Raw genomic sequence first — 18,609 nt, forward strand, 5'->3', positions numbered from 1 at the left:
CTTGTGGGTATCTTCGGCGACCCCAAGCCCGAGCACCGTATGGTTAGCACCCTCTAGGATCCTTCGTCTCACCTAGCGCTTCACTCGTAGGCCGCTTCCTTGGTCCCTCATCCACTGTATCGGAAGCTCACCATTTAAATCAAACCGAGGCTGGTCAAGACCTCGGCCGATCTTGCTACGCGAGACGTTCCGATGACTCTTCGTCAGCAGTTGCAACTTTAACAGATAGGTCTCCATGACCTCATTAACAAGATGGTCAAATTGCCCTTCCAGCATTCTTGATATAAAACAGTCATTTAAAAACAAATTTCACATACAAATACAGTTCCAACAATATTTCCAACTTTTCTCATTACTCCGCATCCTTTCACGTTAGACCCTATCTTTTCTCATCTTACCACAATTTTATTTTCTTCATCGATCCCTATCACATCACATCATTCCCACATCAAATCACATCCAATCGCATCATCCACACATCAATCCACATCAGCCATACATCCATCCACATCTTCCATACATCCATCCACATCAATCCACACGTCAATCCACATCATCCAAACATCCATCCACATCAATCCACATCAATTTATATCATCCACGCATCAATCCACATCATTCATACATCCATCCACATCAATCCACATTATCCATCCACATCCATCCACATTCATTTCATAAGCATTCCCATTCTCATCTAATCATATCTTTTTCTATCTCATCACTTATTTCCTCATTTATCCTCATTAGATCTCATCCACTTGCATCCACCCATACATCTCATCACTTCACCACTTATCGTTCATTCACATCCCGATTCACATCACATCACATCCATTCACATCCCTTATCATTCATTCACATCCCGATTCACGTGTTTACATCCTAATTCACATGTTATCACATTCATTCACACCCCTTATCATTCATATCTATCCAATTTACATTACATCTCATCGCCTCAATTCTTGTTCATATCCATCACATTTACATCCACATGTATTCTCCCACATACATCCACATCCATACTTATCACATATCATATATACATCCACATCTATCCTTTCACATACATCCACATCCATACTTATCACATACACATCCAAATCTATCCTTTCACATACATCCACATCCATACTTATCACATGTATTCTCCCACATACATCCACATCCATACTTATCACATACACATCTATCCTTTCACATACATCCACATCCATTCTTTCACATACATCCACTTCTACTCTTCACATACATCCACTTCTATTCTTCACATACATCCACATCCATCCTTTCACATACACACATCCACATCCATTCTTCTACATACATTCACTTCTATTCTTTTACATACATCCACTTCTATTCTTCACATACATCCACATCCATCCTTTCACATACACACATCCACATCCATTCTTTCACATACATCCACTTCTATTCTTCACATACATCCACATCCATCTATCCATTCATTCACATTTATCTGATTCACATCACATCTATCCACCCATTCATTTATATTTATTTGATTCACATCACATCTATCCATCTATTTATTCACATTTATCTAATTCACATTACATCTATCCATCCATTTATTCTTTTATAAAAATCAACTTCAGTGGGAATAACACTTTTATAAAATCTCTTTATACATCTATTTATGCATAAATTCAAATTTTAAGAAAAATAACACTTTTGAAATAAAATAAAAATAAATTCCTTTATGCCTCTTTCTATGCATAAAATCAAAATTGATGAGAATAACTCTTTTGAAATAAAAATAAATTCTTTATGCATCTTTCTATGCATAAAATCAAAATTGATGAGATTAACTCTTTTGAAATAAAAATAAATTCTTTATGCATCTTTCTATGCATAAAATCAAAATTGAGGAGAATAACTCTTTTGAAATAAAAATAAATTCTTTATGCATCTTTCTATGCATAAAATCAAAATTGATGAGAATAACTCTTTTGAAATAAAAAATAAATTCTTTATGCATCTTTCTATGCATAAAATCAAAATTGAGGAGAATAACTCTTTTGAAATATAAAAAAATTCTTTATGCATCTTTCTATGCATAAAATCAAAATTGATGAGAATAACTCTTTTGAAATAAAAATAAATTCTTTATGCATCTTTCTATGCATAAAATCAAAATTGATGAGAATAACTCTTTTGAAATAAAAATAAATTCATCTTTTTATGCATAAAATCAAAATTGATGAGAATAACTTTTTTGAAATAAAAATAAATTCTTTATGCATCTTTCTATGCATAAAATCAAAATTGATGAGATTAACTCTTTTGAAATAAAAATAGATTCTTTAATGCATCTTTCTATGCATAAAATATAAATTGATGAGATTAACTCTTTTATATAAAAAAAATTTCAATATGCATCTTTCTATGCATAGAATTTAATTTTAATAAAAATAACAAAAGTATTTCTACTATGCATTTTTTTATGCATAGAATGAAAATAACACTTTTAGAATACACAAACGATGGGGATTACTCTTTTTTTGAATAATAAAAGCTAAAACTTATTTCACAAAATTTAAGAAAATTTTACCATAACCTCCTTTGTATGGCTGACCATTTTTCAATTTTTCTTATTCTTAAGTTACTTAAAAATTATCCCCAAATGGTTTAAAGCATTCTAAACTAATCAAATTCCACTTTTAAAAGAGAAACAATATGAAAAGTTTAATTCCAACAATTAACTTATCTAGGATAAAGAAAGGCTGAATTTAAGAAGAAGAGAGAGGGAAAGCCTTTCCAGCAAGGCATAGCATCATTTTACATTTTAAAACAAAACAAAAATTAGAAAACCATTAAAAGGAATAAGAAAAAGTAGGATTTCTAACTTAAATGAATTTCTGGGAGCTTTCCTTTGGCTTGATGGTTTGAGGGATCTACTCTTGTTTTGCAACAAGAGTGGCCACCAATTCTTTAGAAGAGGGAATGGTCAAAAACTAATGAATTATTAATAAAAACCAATTCTTTAGAAGAGGGAATGGTCAAAAACTAATGAATTATTAATAAATTCACAGTTTTTGACGTTGGGGAGAAGTAGAGTAACAGTGCATAAAACACTATTAACCATTTACAAAGGGGGAGGCTTCATTTATAGGAAAAAGTGAGCCTCTAACCAAGCAAACTGATTCTAGAATTTTTCAAATCAGTTTGGTCAAATTTTTACCATTTTTAGGTCAGTTTAGCTTACTTTTTGGATCTAGTTGAAGCAGGAGAGATGCAAATATCTCATTATTTGTGAGTTTAAAACTCAACCACACATGTGAAATAGGCGCCTCCTTCATTAGGAGAATTCCCCCACACTGAGGTGTCAAAAATGCATCATTTCTCTAAATATCTCTTCTTTTTTAACTAATATCCTTGTCCTTAGTCAACTCTTCATCTTATGTGAGTATTTACTCATTTTTGGGAGATTTTATTTATTTCTTCAATTTATCTCCTCTCTACATTTGGATTAATCTAATTGGCCCCTCAGAACCTTAATCTATTTTTTTTAAAAATCTGGACCCTTAGAATAAGGCCTTTTGAACAGATTATAATTGATTTCTAATGTACCGTCTAAAAATCTTTTTGAACTTCTGTTTCAGGGAAATTTATTTTAATAAGAAGAGATATTTTTCCATCCAAAAATATCTAAAAATTGAATAACCCCTCTCTAGAACATTTTCTCTCTCTAGACCAAAACAGGGTAAAACAGGATCTTTCTTTTATTTTAGAGAGGGGAATAATTATAAGATCAGAAGAGGAGGTTCTTACACCTGCACACCTCAAAAGCCAAAGGGAGGAATCTAACAATATCTCTCTTCTCATCAATATACGGAGAATAATTTTTCCTTGAGGCCACTCTATGATCATCTATACGTGGAGAGATGAGAATTGACCTATTATGTGCAGGAGCATGCAAGAAAGTTGGGTGATCCATCAAGCCCATTCTAGAATGGCCCCTGGGCCATTCTCGCATGCCTAAGAGCATCAAGAATGGGCCATTCTTACACTTGTTGTGCATGAAAAGAATGGCCCTAGGGCCATTCTTGTTGCCCCATGGCCATTCCAACACAACCTTAAGATTGAAAGAGGATGCAAGAATGGCCTTGGAGAATGGCCCTTGGGTAATGCAAGAATGGCCCTAAGATAATTCTTCAACTTGTGGTGCAAGAAATGAATGGCCCACGGGTCATTCTTGCACTTGTTGTGCATGACAAGAATGGCCATTCTTTGAGGTCACTCTTGAATACTCTTTCAAGCCTTATTTGCCATGAAAGAATGGCCCTAGGACCATTCTTGCACCTGAGGCCATTCTAGGATGCCTAGGGTCACTCTTGCATGTTGTTTGAGGCCTTAAGGCAAGTAATGGCCGTTTCTTGCACCTCCTATGTATAAAAAGAATTGCCCTAGGGCCATTCTTGGATTCTCCATGGCCATCTCAAATATGACCTTGAGGCCATAGGGCCATTATTGGATTCTCCATGGCCATCTCAAATATGACCTTGAGGCCATCGGGTCATGAAAGAATGGCCATGGGGTCATTCAAAGATTCCCCAGGGCCACTCTTACATGCTCTTTGAGGCCTTTAAGGCAAAACAAGGCTTTATTTGCCATGCAAGGATGGCCTTAGGGGCCATTCTTAGATGCCCACGAGCATGCAAGAAAGTTGGGTGATCCACCAAGCCCATGCTAGAATGGCCCCAGGGCCATTCTTGCATGCACACAAGCATCAAGAATGGTCCATTCTTACACTTATTGTGCATGAAAAGAATGGCCCTATGGATGGCCCATCGCCATTCCAACACAACCTTGAGACCAAAAGAGGATGCAAGAATGGCCTTAGACTTAGAGGATAGCCCTGGGATCATGCAAGAATGGCCTATGGGAAATTCTTGCATTCCCTAGGGCAACTCAGAGGTGCTTTTTGAGGCCCTTATATCAAAATATTTGCCTTAGTTGCCATGAAAGAATGGCCCTAGGGCCATTCTTGCACCTGTTGTGCAAGAATAGAATTGCCTTAGGGCCATTCTTGGGTGCCCAAGAGCATGCAAGAAAGTTGGGTGTGGCACCAAGGCTAGAATGGCCCTTGGTCATTCTTGCATGCACATGCTCATCAAGAATGTCCCTAGGGCCATTCTTGGATGGTCCATGGCCATTCCAATACAATCTTGAGGCTCGAAGAGCATGCAAGACTGGAATGGTCCTGGGGCCATTCTTGGAAGAATACACTAGAGCATTGCAAGAATGGCCCTAGGGCCAATCTTAAGGTTGATGTGCATAAAAAGCATGGCTATATGACCATTATTAAATCATTATATTGTGCATACAAGAGACTGTGCATAGAAAAAAAACCTAACTTTTCATATGTAGTTTGGACCTAGGGCCATTCTATTGTGCATAGAAGAGACAAGAATAAGTTCCACATTTAACTAGACACCTTAATGTAAACGATAAATTTTTATTCAATAAAGAAAAAAAAACATTTACAAAATCAATCCCGCTAGCTCATGAGTCTCCTTGTAGAAGAAAGCTCTCTTAGCATCTAGTGAATAGTCACACAAATTATTTTCTTTTCTCTGAGCGTATAAGCTTAGAAACCAAACCTGTAGTAGAAATTTGTCTCACAAGCAAGGGTTGGGCTTCTTCAGTTGCTTACAAAATAGATGCTTGGGAGGTAGAAGTAGCAGTTAGTTGTGGGTCCTCAAGGATCTTTGCCCACTGTCTACCACTATGATTCAACTTTGCAAACGCCAAGAGATTGTAATGCATGTCATCATGGTCTGAGCTCTCTCAACTAGACATATTACCTCTCTTTTTGCCTTTAATGCTTGCTTTGATATAGAGCCATTACTATATGCATCAATCATCATAAGATCTTGCATACATAGACTCTTTATGCACTGATCGATGACTGTGGCCTTTTTTAGTTGTAAAAAGACTATGGGGTCCATACTCTTTACTTTATCATACTCCAATGGTAACATAGTTGCATCTAAGATGGGACCCTAAGTGCCAACATAGTTGTCATAGCCTTCATACGTATTTTTGTCGCTCAAAAAAATAAGCACACTGAAGAGCTCGATTGCACTGTTGCATGGTGCATCATGCATAAATTGTAGAGCAACATAGAACACGCTATGCCATCCAGGAACTTTCTGTAGAGCATCTTGCAGATGCACAATATCAACAATCTTTAAAAGGGCAAGGAATGCATATTGTGATTGTGAGACTACCATGATGCCATTCAACAATTGAGAAAATCTCTTAATGCTCCATTGTATATCTCTTGCACTCCCTTCTGTGCTATCCAAGACACACAATCTAATCGGCATTTGATTTTGATAAAATTGAGCTAAAAAGTGTTCACCTTCCATCTCTAAGCTCACAATGGGAATATGCCATGGAAGATCAGTCACAACCTGCTCTTCCTTTTATTGACAGCAACAATCCATTGTATGTAACCCTTTGCATCTAATGGAAACTCCAAGTTCGTCTTACCAACCTGCGATCTTGCCTTTATCCATGGCTCACACTTTCGATGAAGCACATGGTGATACTATCATTAATGTGATAAGTTGAAGCTAGCTCCTGCCAGTCCTTGCATTTCTTTAAATCATTAACATTGTTGAATTGAAGCAATAGCTGTTCTTGAAAAACCTTATCCTACTTCAGTAGCATCACTCTATCAACCATGTCAATCTTTTCCTTGTCTGCAACCCCCTTTGAGAGCAAGATGTCCCCTTTCAAAATTTCTGTTTGAATAAGCTTGATCACGTCCTCTTCTAAACCACACAAGCATCTGAAATGAGATGTATTAGGCTTCTTTCCCCCAAGTTCACCATTCTTGACATCTTCTATAATCTTTAGCTAAGTATAAAAGATGTCATCGGGGCATGTAACCATGTGTGCCTGCTTCTGTGCAAAGTAGGCACCCATTGATGATTTGGCACTTGAAGAGAAATTCTGTTAAAATGAAAAAATAAGCAGAACATAAACAACAAGACAATTCCAATTATGGTACATCAAAAAAGCTATCAAATAAGATAAAAAAACATAAGATACAACGACTTACATCCGAATTTACACGAGAAGGGTGTCCCTTTTGTACTCCAACTGTTGGTCTTGAAGGCTTTTTATAATGCTCGTACTGGCTTCTCAAGTGCTTTAATATGTCACTATAGGGTTGCTTCGTGAATAATGCTTGTGCCTCTAGATTTGCCATCTTGGAGATGGCCACCGTCACTGTTGGAGGTGCATTCACAACAATCTGAGCCTTTCAATACCTCTTAACATCTTTCAAGTAGAGTAAGCTCGGATCAAGATTATCTTTTGATACAAATACCTTTGTAGCATAGATAGAATGCTAGCCATCTATGATCCAATATGCATATTTTTTAACATCCCCTACCCTTAGATCTTCCTTGGCTAGTGGCTCATGTATCCCTTTAGAGATCAGCTTGACATGCATTAGGTATGCACATGAACAAGGATTGTTTGCCTTTCCAGCAAACCATCCACAAATTTGCTTTGCTTTTGATAATGTCCATGGGATGACATATAGTGTGGCTGGGTGCTACCAAATAATTTTCTAAGGGGATTTCATACTTAGTATATAAACCCAGAGGAAAATATTGTGTATACTGCTCCATCCCTCCTAAAAAGGGGAATCCTTCGCCTTTTTTCCTTTCTTAATTAGATCTTTTGTGGGTTATAAATGGTTATAGTAGAGCCCCGAGTCTCTACAGTTGTGGCCACCTACTGTACCTTTGACTTTTTTGATCTTTTTGATGAGACACTAGCGCGGGAAACCGCATCTCTCTTTGTTACTTTATTTTGTAGTATCATAGTAAAAGCATTGAATAGCATTTTACAAGTAATGTGAGAGACATTCTCTATAGTTAGGTTCCACCCTCTGGAGAACATAGAGTTCTCTTGATCAACCCTCATACGATCCCTCCTATATGCAGTGGTGGGAGAGAGTTGGTACGTGAGATCCCCATGGGTCTCAACATCAATGCATTTGATTTCTTGATTTCTTGATGCAAATCTACCACAGAAACATTGAGTGCCTTGTCCTATCCCCTACCCTCAAAAGACTCCTTACTGTCTTCCGTTTGAATGAAGAGATGGATTCGATGTAGATTTTTGCCTTAAAGGTCATAGAGATCAAGGTACCAATCCTTTGAGTCTCCCCTGGCCATGTCAATGCTTGAGGGAAATGAAAGCTTCCTTTTGCTTGACATCTTTTCCTATGCAAAAGTGATTTTTGTAAGACAATTTAAAAATAATTCTAACATATTTACAAAAATAAATAAAGCAACAACCCACAAGAGCTAAAAAAGATAACTTCATGCATATCACCATAAGGAGTGGTCCTAGGTAAATAATAGCATGCCCCAAGGGCATTCTTGAATGCTGCTATGGGGCCATTATTAATTTAAAATTACATGAAAAAAACGGCCATAGGGCTATTCTTGGAAGCCTTGGGGTCAATTGTGCATGAAAAGAATGGTTCTTACACCTATTGGGTCATTCTTGGATGCCCCATGGCCATTCCAAAATGACCTTGAGGCTTTGGGTCATTCAAGAATGGTCCTTGGGCCATTCTTCCACCTATTGTGCATAAAGAATGGCCCTATGGCCATTCTTAGATGCCCCATGGTCATTCCAAAATGACCTTGAGACCTTGGGGTCATGCAAGAATGGCCCTTGGTTGATTCTTCTAGTTGTGCATGAAAAGAATGGCCCTAGGCCATTCTTGGATGCCTAATGTCCATCCAAAAATGATTGTGAGGCCTTGGGGTCATGCAAGAATGGCCCTTGGGTCATTCTTCCACCTGTTGTGTAGATGAAAAGAATGGCCCAAGGGCCATTATTGGAAGTCCCATGACCATTCCAAAATGACCTTGAGGCCCAAGGGTCATACAAGAATGGTCCTTACATATGTTGTGCATGGCAAGAATGGTCCTAGGGCCACACTTGGATGCCCCATGGCCATTCCAAAATGACCTTGAGGCCTTAGAGTCATGTAGGAATGGTCCTTACATCTGTTATGCATGAAAAGAATGGCCATAGGGCCATTCTTAGATGCCCCATAGCCTTTTAGTGAAGACTTTTATTATTTAAATATTTTAATTTTTGTTGGAATAGAAAATAAAGAATAATATATAAATAAGTGTGCTTTTGTGTAGAAGAAAAATAAGTAAATCAATTATAGAAAACTAAAGATAGATGTTATTAGGATAATAAAATTATATTAAGTTGCTTCTTTGAAATAATATGTACTTTAGTGAATATTTTATTATTTTATTATTTTATTATTTAGAGTGAAAAAAAGAAGAATATATAAAATAGTATATTTATAAAATAGAATATATAAAATAAGTGAGTGTAAATGTTGGTATAATATAGGATAATCTATAATAAATGTAAGAATATATTACCAATTTGTTTTGTATATTATATAATAATTAAAAATGTTGGTGTAGTATACAACATATATGTTTGTGTGTAAAAAATATGATTACATATAAATATTATTCGTGTGTGTGTTACGTTATATTAAGAATTTCTAGTTATATAATGGTTAACGATTATATTAAGCATTATATAATGATTATCCATTATATAAATTATATCCTTTATATAATGGTTAAATTATATAATGGTTAAATTATCTAATGGTTACATTAACCATGGTTAAATTATCTTAACTAACAAAAGCAAGCCCTATCTTGTCGCTTCTACAACTAGCCCCACGCAAGCTTACATCAGTGGTTGCACCACAAAGCGAGAAGAGGCGGAGGTGTGGGAGGCAAGTACGGTAGAGGGGTGGGAGGAAAGTACAGGCAGAGGTTTGAGAGGCGAGTAGAGGCAGTGGTCTGGAAGGCAAGTATAGGTGGAGGTTTAGGAGGCTTCTTCATATTCTTAGCTTGCTCGATGTGCGGTGTACCCCCCAACTCTACAACGTATCTCGAAAGCCTAAGGTGGGAGGAGGAGGTGCAAGCAAAGGTTCTGCTCATAGCACTAATTTCCTTTTTTAAATTGGAATGATGGCTCTACCTCTCTCTCTCTCTCTCTCTCTCTCTCTCTCTCTCTCAAACACCCTCACACACCCCCTTTCTCTCTCTCAAACACCCACACACAGCCCCCCTCTCTCTCTCTCACACACACAATTCTCTCTCTCTCTCTCTCTCTCTCTCTCTAATTAGTTTAATATCTAGCTAATGTTTACAACCTAGTGCTTAATTAGTTTAGTTTAGAGCTATTCAGTTTAAAATTAGCATATGAATATGAATTAATCCTACTTTAATGGAACTTCACATACATAAGAAAATCAAACTAGAAGGAAGTGCACCTTTTGTGTTTTTGGTTGGATGTTGATGACGATGCCGATGCATGGGAGGCTTGGGAGGAAAAACTTATGAGTCCAAACTTGGACAAATTTTGAAATATTGTTAATTTAAAATTGGGTGGAAAACTTTGGGAGAGATGGGCTAAAGTGTCTGAATTGAGAGTGGGAATTTGAAATTGGGTCTAAACTTTGGGAGAGATGGGCTAATAAGACTAAGAGAGTAGATTGGCCAATCTCCATTTACATTGGCCCTAGTGTACACAAGAGAATCTATAGTAACCTTAGGACCAAGCTACCACACACAAAAGAATCTAGATTGGCCCTAGGGCCAAGCTACAATGAATGACAAATCTACATCCTTGAATTTGAAATTTGAAATTTCCTATAAAATTTGCAATTCAAATTTCCCCCCAAAATTTAAAATTTGAATTTCCCCCTAAAGTTGCATTTGTCTTCCCTTGTGTCAACAACGGGCAAAGTTTAGAATGGTCCTATGGCCAATCTCTGCATGTGTATGGCAAGAGGACCCTGACAAGAGAATGGTCCTATGGTCCTAAAGTTGCATTTGTCATTCCCTTGTTTCAACAACAACGGGCAAAGTTTAGAATGGTCCTATGGCCAATCTCTGCATGTGTATGGCAAGAGGACCCTGACAAGAGAATCTAGCTTGGTCCTACCATGAACAAATATATATAGACTAGTCATAGGGCCAAGCTACCATCAACAAAGTTACACCATCTTTGCTGGTCGAGTGGCCCTAGGGCTAAGCTACATGCAAAGATGATGTAGATTTGCTCATGGTAGCTTGGCCCTATGGCCAAGCTAGATTATCTTGTGTGTGGTAGCTTTGTCCAAGGTTCACTCTAGATTCTCTTCTGTTCTCTAGGGCAATTCTCTCAAGATTGCATATGGTAGAATGGCCATTATTGAAAGCACAATGTACTTTAGTGTACTTTAGAATGGCCATTCTTGAAAGCACAATGTACTTTAGTGTACTTTAGAATGGCTATGGGGCATCCTAGAATGCCCCTAGGGCCAGACTTGATGCTCTTGTGCATGCAAAAATGGCCCTAGGGACATTCTAGCATAGCCTTGGTGTCACCCAACCTTCTTGCATGCTCTTGGGCAAACAAGAATGGCCATAGAGCCAATCTTTTCATGCACAACAGGTGCAAAAATGGCTCCAGGGCCATTTTTTTCATGCACAACCGGTGCAAGAATGGCCCTTGGGCCATTCTTTCATGTCAAATAAGGTCATTGTTTTGCCTTAAAGGCCTCAAAGAGCATGCAAGATTGGCCCTAGAGCATCAAAAAATGGCCCCAGGGCCATTCTTACATGACCCCAAGGCACATAGATCATGTTGGAAATGGCCATGGGGCATCCAGGAATGGCCCTAGGGCCACTCTTGATGCTCTTCTACATGCAATAATGGATATGGGGCCATTCTAGCATGGCCTTGGTGGAACCCAACCTTCTTGCATGCTCTTGGGCATCCTAAAATGGCACTAGGGCCACTCTTGATACTCTTCTACATGTAATAATGGATATGGGGCCACTGGAGCATGGCCTTGGTGGCACCCAAATGTGGGTGCGATTCGAGTGTAGAGACGGTAGCGCTACAAATGTTGATTAAGCAAACACGTAGTGTAGAAGCGTTGGACGTAGATTGGTGGGAAAATTACGGATGAGGGTGGTTTCAAATCCAAATTTCAAAATCAATATGGGGAGAGGGGGAAAACATTATGCACGTGAAAGAGGAAGGCGGGAAGATTATAATTTGAATTTGAAATTCAAATTTCAAATTTGATTTGGGAATTCGGAGAAAAAAATTCTAGTTTGAAATTTAAATTTCAGATTTGGAAATGCCCCTAGGACGCCAAGAATGGCCACATGGCCATTCTTCTCATGCGCAGTATGAATGGCCCTAGGGTATCCAAGGGCACCCAAGAATGGCCATAGGGCCATTCAACTCATGCACAACATGTGGAAGAATAGCCATAGGGCCATTCTTGCATGACCCCAAGGCCTCAAGGTCATTTTGGAATGGCCATGGGGCATCCAAGAATGGCCATAGAGCCATTGTTTTCATGCACAACATGTGGAAGAATGGCCCAAGGGCCATTCTTGCATGACCCCAAGGTCTCAAGATCATTTTAGGATGGACATGGGGCATCAAAGAATAGCCATAGGGCCATTCTTCTCACAACAGGTGGGAGAATGGCCCTAGGGCCATTCTTGCATGACCCCAAGGCCTCAAGGTCATTTTGGAATGGCCATGGGATGGACATGGGGCATCCAAGAATGGCCATTCTTGTATGACCCTAGGGGCTCAAGGTCATTTTGGGATGGACACGAGGCATCCAAGAATGGTCGTAGGGCCATTCTTTTCATGCACAACATGTGGAAGAATGGCTGGAACAATGGCCCAAGGGCCATTCTTGCATGACCCTAGGGCCTCAAGGTCATTTTGGGATGGACATGGGGCATCCAAGAATGGACATAGGGCCATTCTTTTCACGCACAACAAGTGCAAGGACAATTCGTGCATGACCCCAAGCCCTCAAATATCCACTATTTTACTTTAAAGTGCATCACAGTGCCTGAAATAGTGGCCATGGGGCATCAAAGAATGGCCATAGGACCATTCTTGCTTGAATCCAAGGGGCCATTATTGCATGACCCCAAGGCCTCAAGGTCATTTTTGGGATGGCCATGGGGCATCCAAGAATAGACCTAGCGTTATTCTTTTCATGCACAATAGGTGGAAGAATAGCCCTAGGGCCATTCTTGCATGACCCCAAGACCTTAAGGTCATTTTGGAATGGCCATGGGGCTCCCAATAATGGCCTCCTTCCATGCACAACATGGAAGGAGGCCCTAGGGCATCTAAGAATGGCCATAGGCCGTTCTTTTCATACACAACACGTGGAAGAATGGACCTAGGGCCATTCCTGCATGACCCCAAGGCCTCAAGGTCATTTTGGAATGGACATGGGGCATCCAAGAATGGCCTTACTATGGCCATTCTTTTCAGGCACAACAGGTGGAAGAATGGCCCAAGGGCCATTCTTGCATGATCCCAAGGCCTCAAGGTCATTTTGGGATGGCCATGGAGGCATCCAAGAATGGCCTAAGGGCCATTCTTTTAATGCACAACAAGTGGAAGAATGGCCCAAGGGCCATTCTTGCATGACCCCAAGGCCTCAAGCTCATTTTGGGATAGCCATGGGGGCATCCAAGAATGGTAGGGCCACTCTTTTAATGCACAACATAAGCGCCATTCTTGCATGACCCCAAGGCCTCAAGGTCATTTTGGAATGGCCATGGGGCATTCAAGAATGGCCCTACGACCATTCTTTTCATGCAAGTCCATTATTCCATGACCATTCTTTTCATGCAGGGCCATTATTCCATGACCCAAAGGTATCAAGGTCATTTTAGAATGGCCATGGCGCATCTAAGAATGGCCCTAGGTCCATTCTTCTCATGCACAACAGGTGGAAGAATAGCCTAAGGGCCATTCTTGCATGACCCCAAGGCCTCAAGGTCCGATTTTGGGATGGCCATGGGGCATCCAAGAATGGACCTAGGGCCATTCTTTTTGTGCATAAAAGGTGTAAGGACCATTCCTGCATGACCCCAAGGTCTTAATATCCACCGTTTTACTTTAAAATGCATCATAGTGCATGGAATAGTGTCCATAGGGGTATCTAAGAATGGTCCTAGGGCCATTCTTTTCCATGCACAACATGAGCAAGAATGGCCCTAGGGCCATTCTTGCAGGACCCCAAGGCCTCAAGGTCCTTATTGGGATGGCCATGGGGCATCTAAGAATGGCCCTAGGGCCATTTTTTTCATGCACAACAGGTGTAAGGACCATTCCTACATGACCCCAAGGCCTCATATATCCACCGTTTTACTTTAAAATGCATCATAGTGCATGAAATAGTACCCATAGTGGGGGCATCCAAGAATGGCCCTTGTATGACCCCAAGGGGCCATGGGTGCATCCAAGAATGGTCCTAAGGCCATTCTTTTCCATGCACAACATGAGGAAGAATGGTCCTAGGGCCATTCTTGCATGACCCCAAGGCCTCAAGGTCATTTTTGGGATGGCCACCATGGGACATCCAAGAATGGCCCTAGGGCCATTCGTTTCATGCACAACAGGTGTAAGGACCATTCCTACATGACCCCAAGGCCTCATATATCCACTGTTTTACTTTAAAATGCATCACAGTGCATGAAATAGTCTCCATGGGAGCATCCAAGAATGGCCCAAGAGCCATTCTTGCCTGACCCCAAGGAGCCATGGGTGCATCCAAGAATGGTCCTAGGGCCATTCTTTTTCATGCACAACATGAGGAAGAATGGCCCTAGGTCCATTCTTGCATGACCCCAAGGCCTCAAGGTCATTTTTGGGATGTCCATGGGGTATCCAAGAATGGCCTTAGGGCCATTCTTTTCATGCACAATATGACCTCAAAGGCCATTCTTGCATGACTCCAAGGCTTAAGGTCATTTTGGAATGACCATGGAGCATATAAGGATTGCCTCTTTTCATGCACAACAGGTGTGGAAGAATGGCCCTAGGGCCATGCTTGCATGACCCCAAGGCCTCAAGGTCGTTTTGGGATGGATATGGGGGCATCCAAGAATGGCCATAGGGCCATTCTTTTCATACACACCATATGGAAGAATGGTCCTAGGGCTGTTCTTGCAATACCAAAAGGCCTCAAAGTCATTTTGGGATGGCCATGGGGGTATCCAAGAATGGCCATAGGGCCATTCTGTTCATCCACAATAGATGGAAGAATGGCCCTAGAGGACTCAAGGTCATTTTGGAAGAATGGCCCTAGAGGACTCAAGGTCATTTTGGAATGGCCATTGGGGAATCCAAGAATGGCCCAAGGGCCTTTCTTTTCATGCACAACAGGTGTAAGGGCCATTCTTGTATGTCCCCAAGGCCTCAAATATCCACTGTTTTACTTTGAAATGCATCAAGAGCGTGAAATAGTGGCTATGGGGACATCCAAGAATGGCCAAATGGCCATTATTTTGAAGCACAATAGGTGCAAGAATGGCCCTAGGGCCATTCTTGCATGACCCCAAGGCCTCAAGGAGGTCAGGGTTGGCCATGGGGGCATCCAAGAATGGCCCTAAGGCCATTTGTTTTCATTCGTGCATGACCCAAAGGCCTCAAGGTCATTTTTGGGATGGCCATGGGGCATTTTGGATGGCCATGGGCATCCAAGAATGGTCCTTGGTCCATTATTTTCATGTACAACAAGTGTACGGACCATTCCTACATGACCCCAAGGCCTAAAATATCCATCGTTTTACTTTAAAAATGCATCACACTGTATGAAATAGTGGCCATGGGGGCATCCAAGAATGGCCCAAGGGCCATTCTTGCATGACCCCAAGGGGCCATGGGTGCATCCAAGAATGGTCCTAAGGCCATTCTTGCAAGAATGGCCCTAGGGCCGTTCTGTTCATGCACAACATAAGGAAGAATGGCCCTAGGGCCATTCTGCATGACCCCAAGGCCTCAAGGTCATTTTTGGGATGGCCATGGGGCATCCAAGGATGGCCCTGGGTCCATTCTTTTCATGCACAACAGGTGGAGGAATGACCCCAAAGGCCATTCTTGCATGACCCCAAAGCCTCAAGGTCATTTTGGATTAGCCATGGGGCATCCAAGGATGGATTCTGTTCATGCACAACAGGTGGAAGAATGGCCCTAGGGCCATTCTTGCATGACCCCAAGGCCTCAAGGTTATTTTGGGATGGATATGGGGGCATCCAAGAATGGCCTAGGGGTCATTCTTGCATGACCCCAAGGCCCCTCAAAGTCAATTTGGGATGGCCATGGGGGCATCCAAGAATGGCTATAGGGCCATTCTTTTCATCCACAACAGGCGACAGAATGGCCCTAGGGCCATTCTTGCATGACCCCAAGGCCTCAAGGTCATTTTGGAATGGCCATTGGGGCATCCAAGAATGGCCTAAGGGCTATTATTTTCATGCACAATAGTTGTAAGGGCCATTCTTTCAAGACCCCAAGGACTCAAATATCCAATGTTTTACTTTGAAATGCATCCTAGAGCATGAACTAGTGGCCATGGAGACATTCAAGAATGGCCAAATGGCCATTATTTTCATGCTCAATAGGTGGAAGAATGGCCGTAGGGCCATTCTTGCATGACCCCAAGGCCTCAAGGCCATTTTGAGATGGCCATGGAGGCATCCAAGAATGGCCCTAGGGCCATTCTTTTTCATGCACAACATGAGAAAGAACGGCCGTGGGGCCATTCGTGCATGACCCCAAGGCCTCAAAGTCATTTTTGGGACGGCCATGGGGCATTTGGATGGCCATGGTGCATCCAAGAATGGCCCTAGGGTCATTCTTTTCATTCCCGAACAGTTGTAAGGACCATTCTTACATGACCCCAAGGCCTAAAATATCTGCCGTTTTACTGTAAAATGTATCACAGTGCATGAAATAGTGGCCATGGGAGCATCCAAGATTGGCCCAAGGGCCATTCTTGAATGACCCCAAGGGGCTATGGTGCATCCAAGAATGGTCCTAGGGCCATTCTTTTTCATGCACAACATAAGGAAGAATGGTGGCCCTAGGACCATTCTTACATGACCCCAAGGCCTCAAGGCCATTTTTCGGATAGTGATGGGGCATCCACCAAGAATGGCCTTGGGGCCATTCTTTTCAGGCACAACAGGTGTGGAAGAATGACCCCAAAGGCCATTCTTGGATGACCCCAAGGCCTCAAGGTCATTTTGGAATGGCCATGGGGCATCCAAGTATGGCCTCTTTTCATGCACACAATAGGTGGAAGAATGTCCTTAGGGCCATTCTTGCATGACCCCAAGGCTGCAAGGTCGTTTGGGGATGGATATGGGGCATCCAAGAATGGCCATAGGGCCGTTCTTTTCATGCATAACATGTGGAAGAATGGCCTTAGGGCCATTCTTGCATGACCAAGTCCTCAAAGTCATTTCGGGATGGCCTTGGTGGCATCCAAGAATGGCCATAGGGCCATTCTTTTCATCCACATCAGGTGGAAGAATAGCCCTAGGGCCATTATTGCATGACCCCAAGGTCTTAAGGTCATTTTGGAATGGCCATTGGGGCATCCCCAAGAATGGCCCAAGGGCTATTATTTTCATGCACAAGAGGTGTAAGGGCCATTCTTGCATGATTCAAAGGCCTCAAATATCCACTGTTTTACTTTGAAATGCATCACAAAAAATGAAATAGTGGCCATGGGGACATCCAAGAATTCCCAAATGGCCATTATTTTTATGCACAACAGGTGGAAGAATGGCTCTAGGACCATTCTTGCACGACCCCAAGGCCTCAAGGTCATTTTGGGATGGCCATGGGGGCATCCAAGAATGGCCATAGGGCCATTCTTTTTCATGCACAACATGGGAAGAATGGCCCTAGGACCATTCTTGCCATGCACATGTGTAAGGACCATTCTTGCATGACCCAATGGCCACTCTTGCATGACCCCAAGGCCTCAAGGTCATTTTGGAATGGCCTTGGGGCATCCAAGAATGGCCCTAGGACCATTCTTTTCATGCACAACATGCGTATGGACCATTCTTTCATGACTCCAAGTCCTCAAGGTCATTTTGGAATGGCCATGGGGCATTTAAGAATGGCCCTAGGGTCATTCTTTTTATGCACCAATAGGTGGAAGAATGGCCCAAGGGCCATTCTTGCATGACTCCAAGGCCTCAAGGACATTTTGGGAAATATTTATTGCATAGTTTCTCTTCTTATTGAAAAGAACTTATTATTTTACTAGAAAAATTAAAAATAATTATTTAAACTATACATAAACCAATCTTAAATCACCAAACGATGTCATGAATCTATTTCAAAAATCACTAAAACTAACAAAAATTTCTTTTTCACGCATGCATACACCCAATATTTTCTCTTTTTATATGTATGTTGAGAGAGAGAGAGAGAGAGAGAGAGAGAGAGAGAGAACATTGCCTCTTATTAGTTTTTTTATTTCAACTCATAGAAAGTTTTAAAAAGGACTATTCAATGCAAGGTTTTCAAACAAGAGGGAACCTGGCTCCCTAGGGGCCATTACATTTCCCACACAACTAAAAATTAAAATTAAGAATAAAAATATCCAGTGGCCATAACATTAATATAGTGCCACACATAAATGTAACGTAGTAT

This window comes from Cibotium barometz, chromosome 29 (assembly GCF_041138505.1).
Source record: "Cibotium barometz isolate CiBa-2024 chromosome 29, ASM4113850v1, whole genome shotgun sequence".
Classification (NCBI taxonomy): Eukaryota; Viridiplantae; Streptophyta; class Polypodiopsida; order Cyatheales; family Cibotiaceae; genus Cibotium; species Cibotium barometz.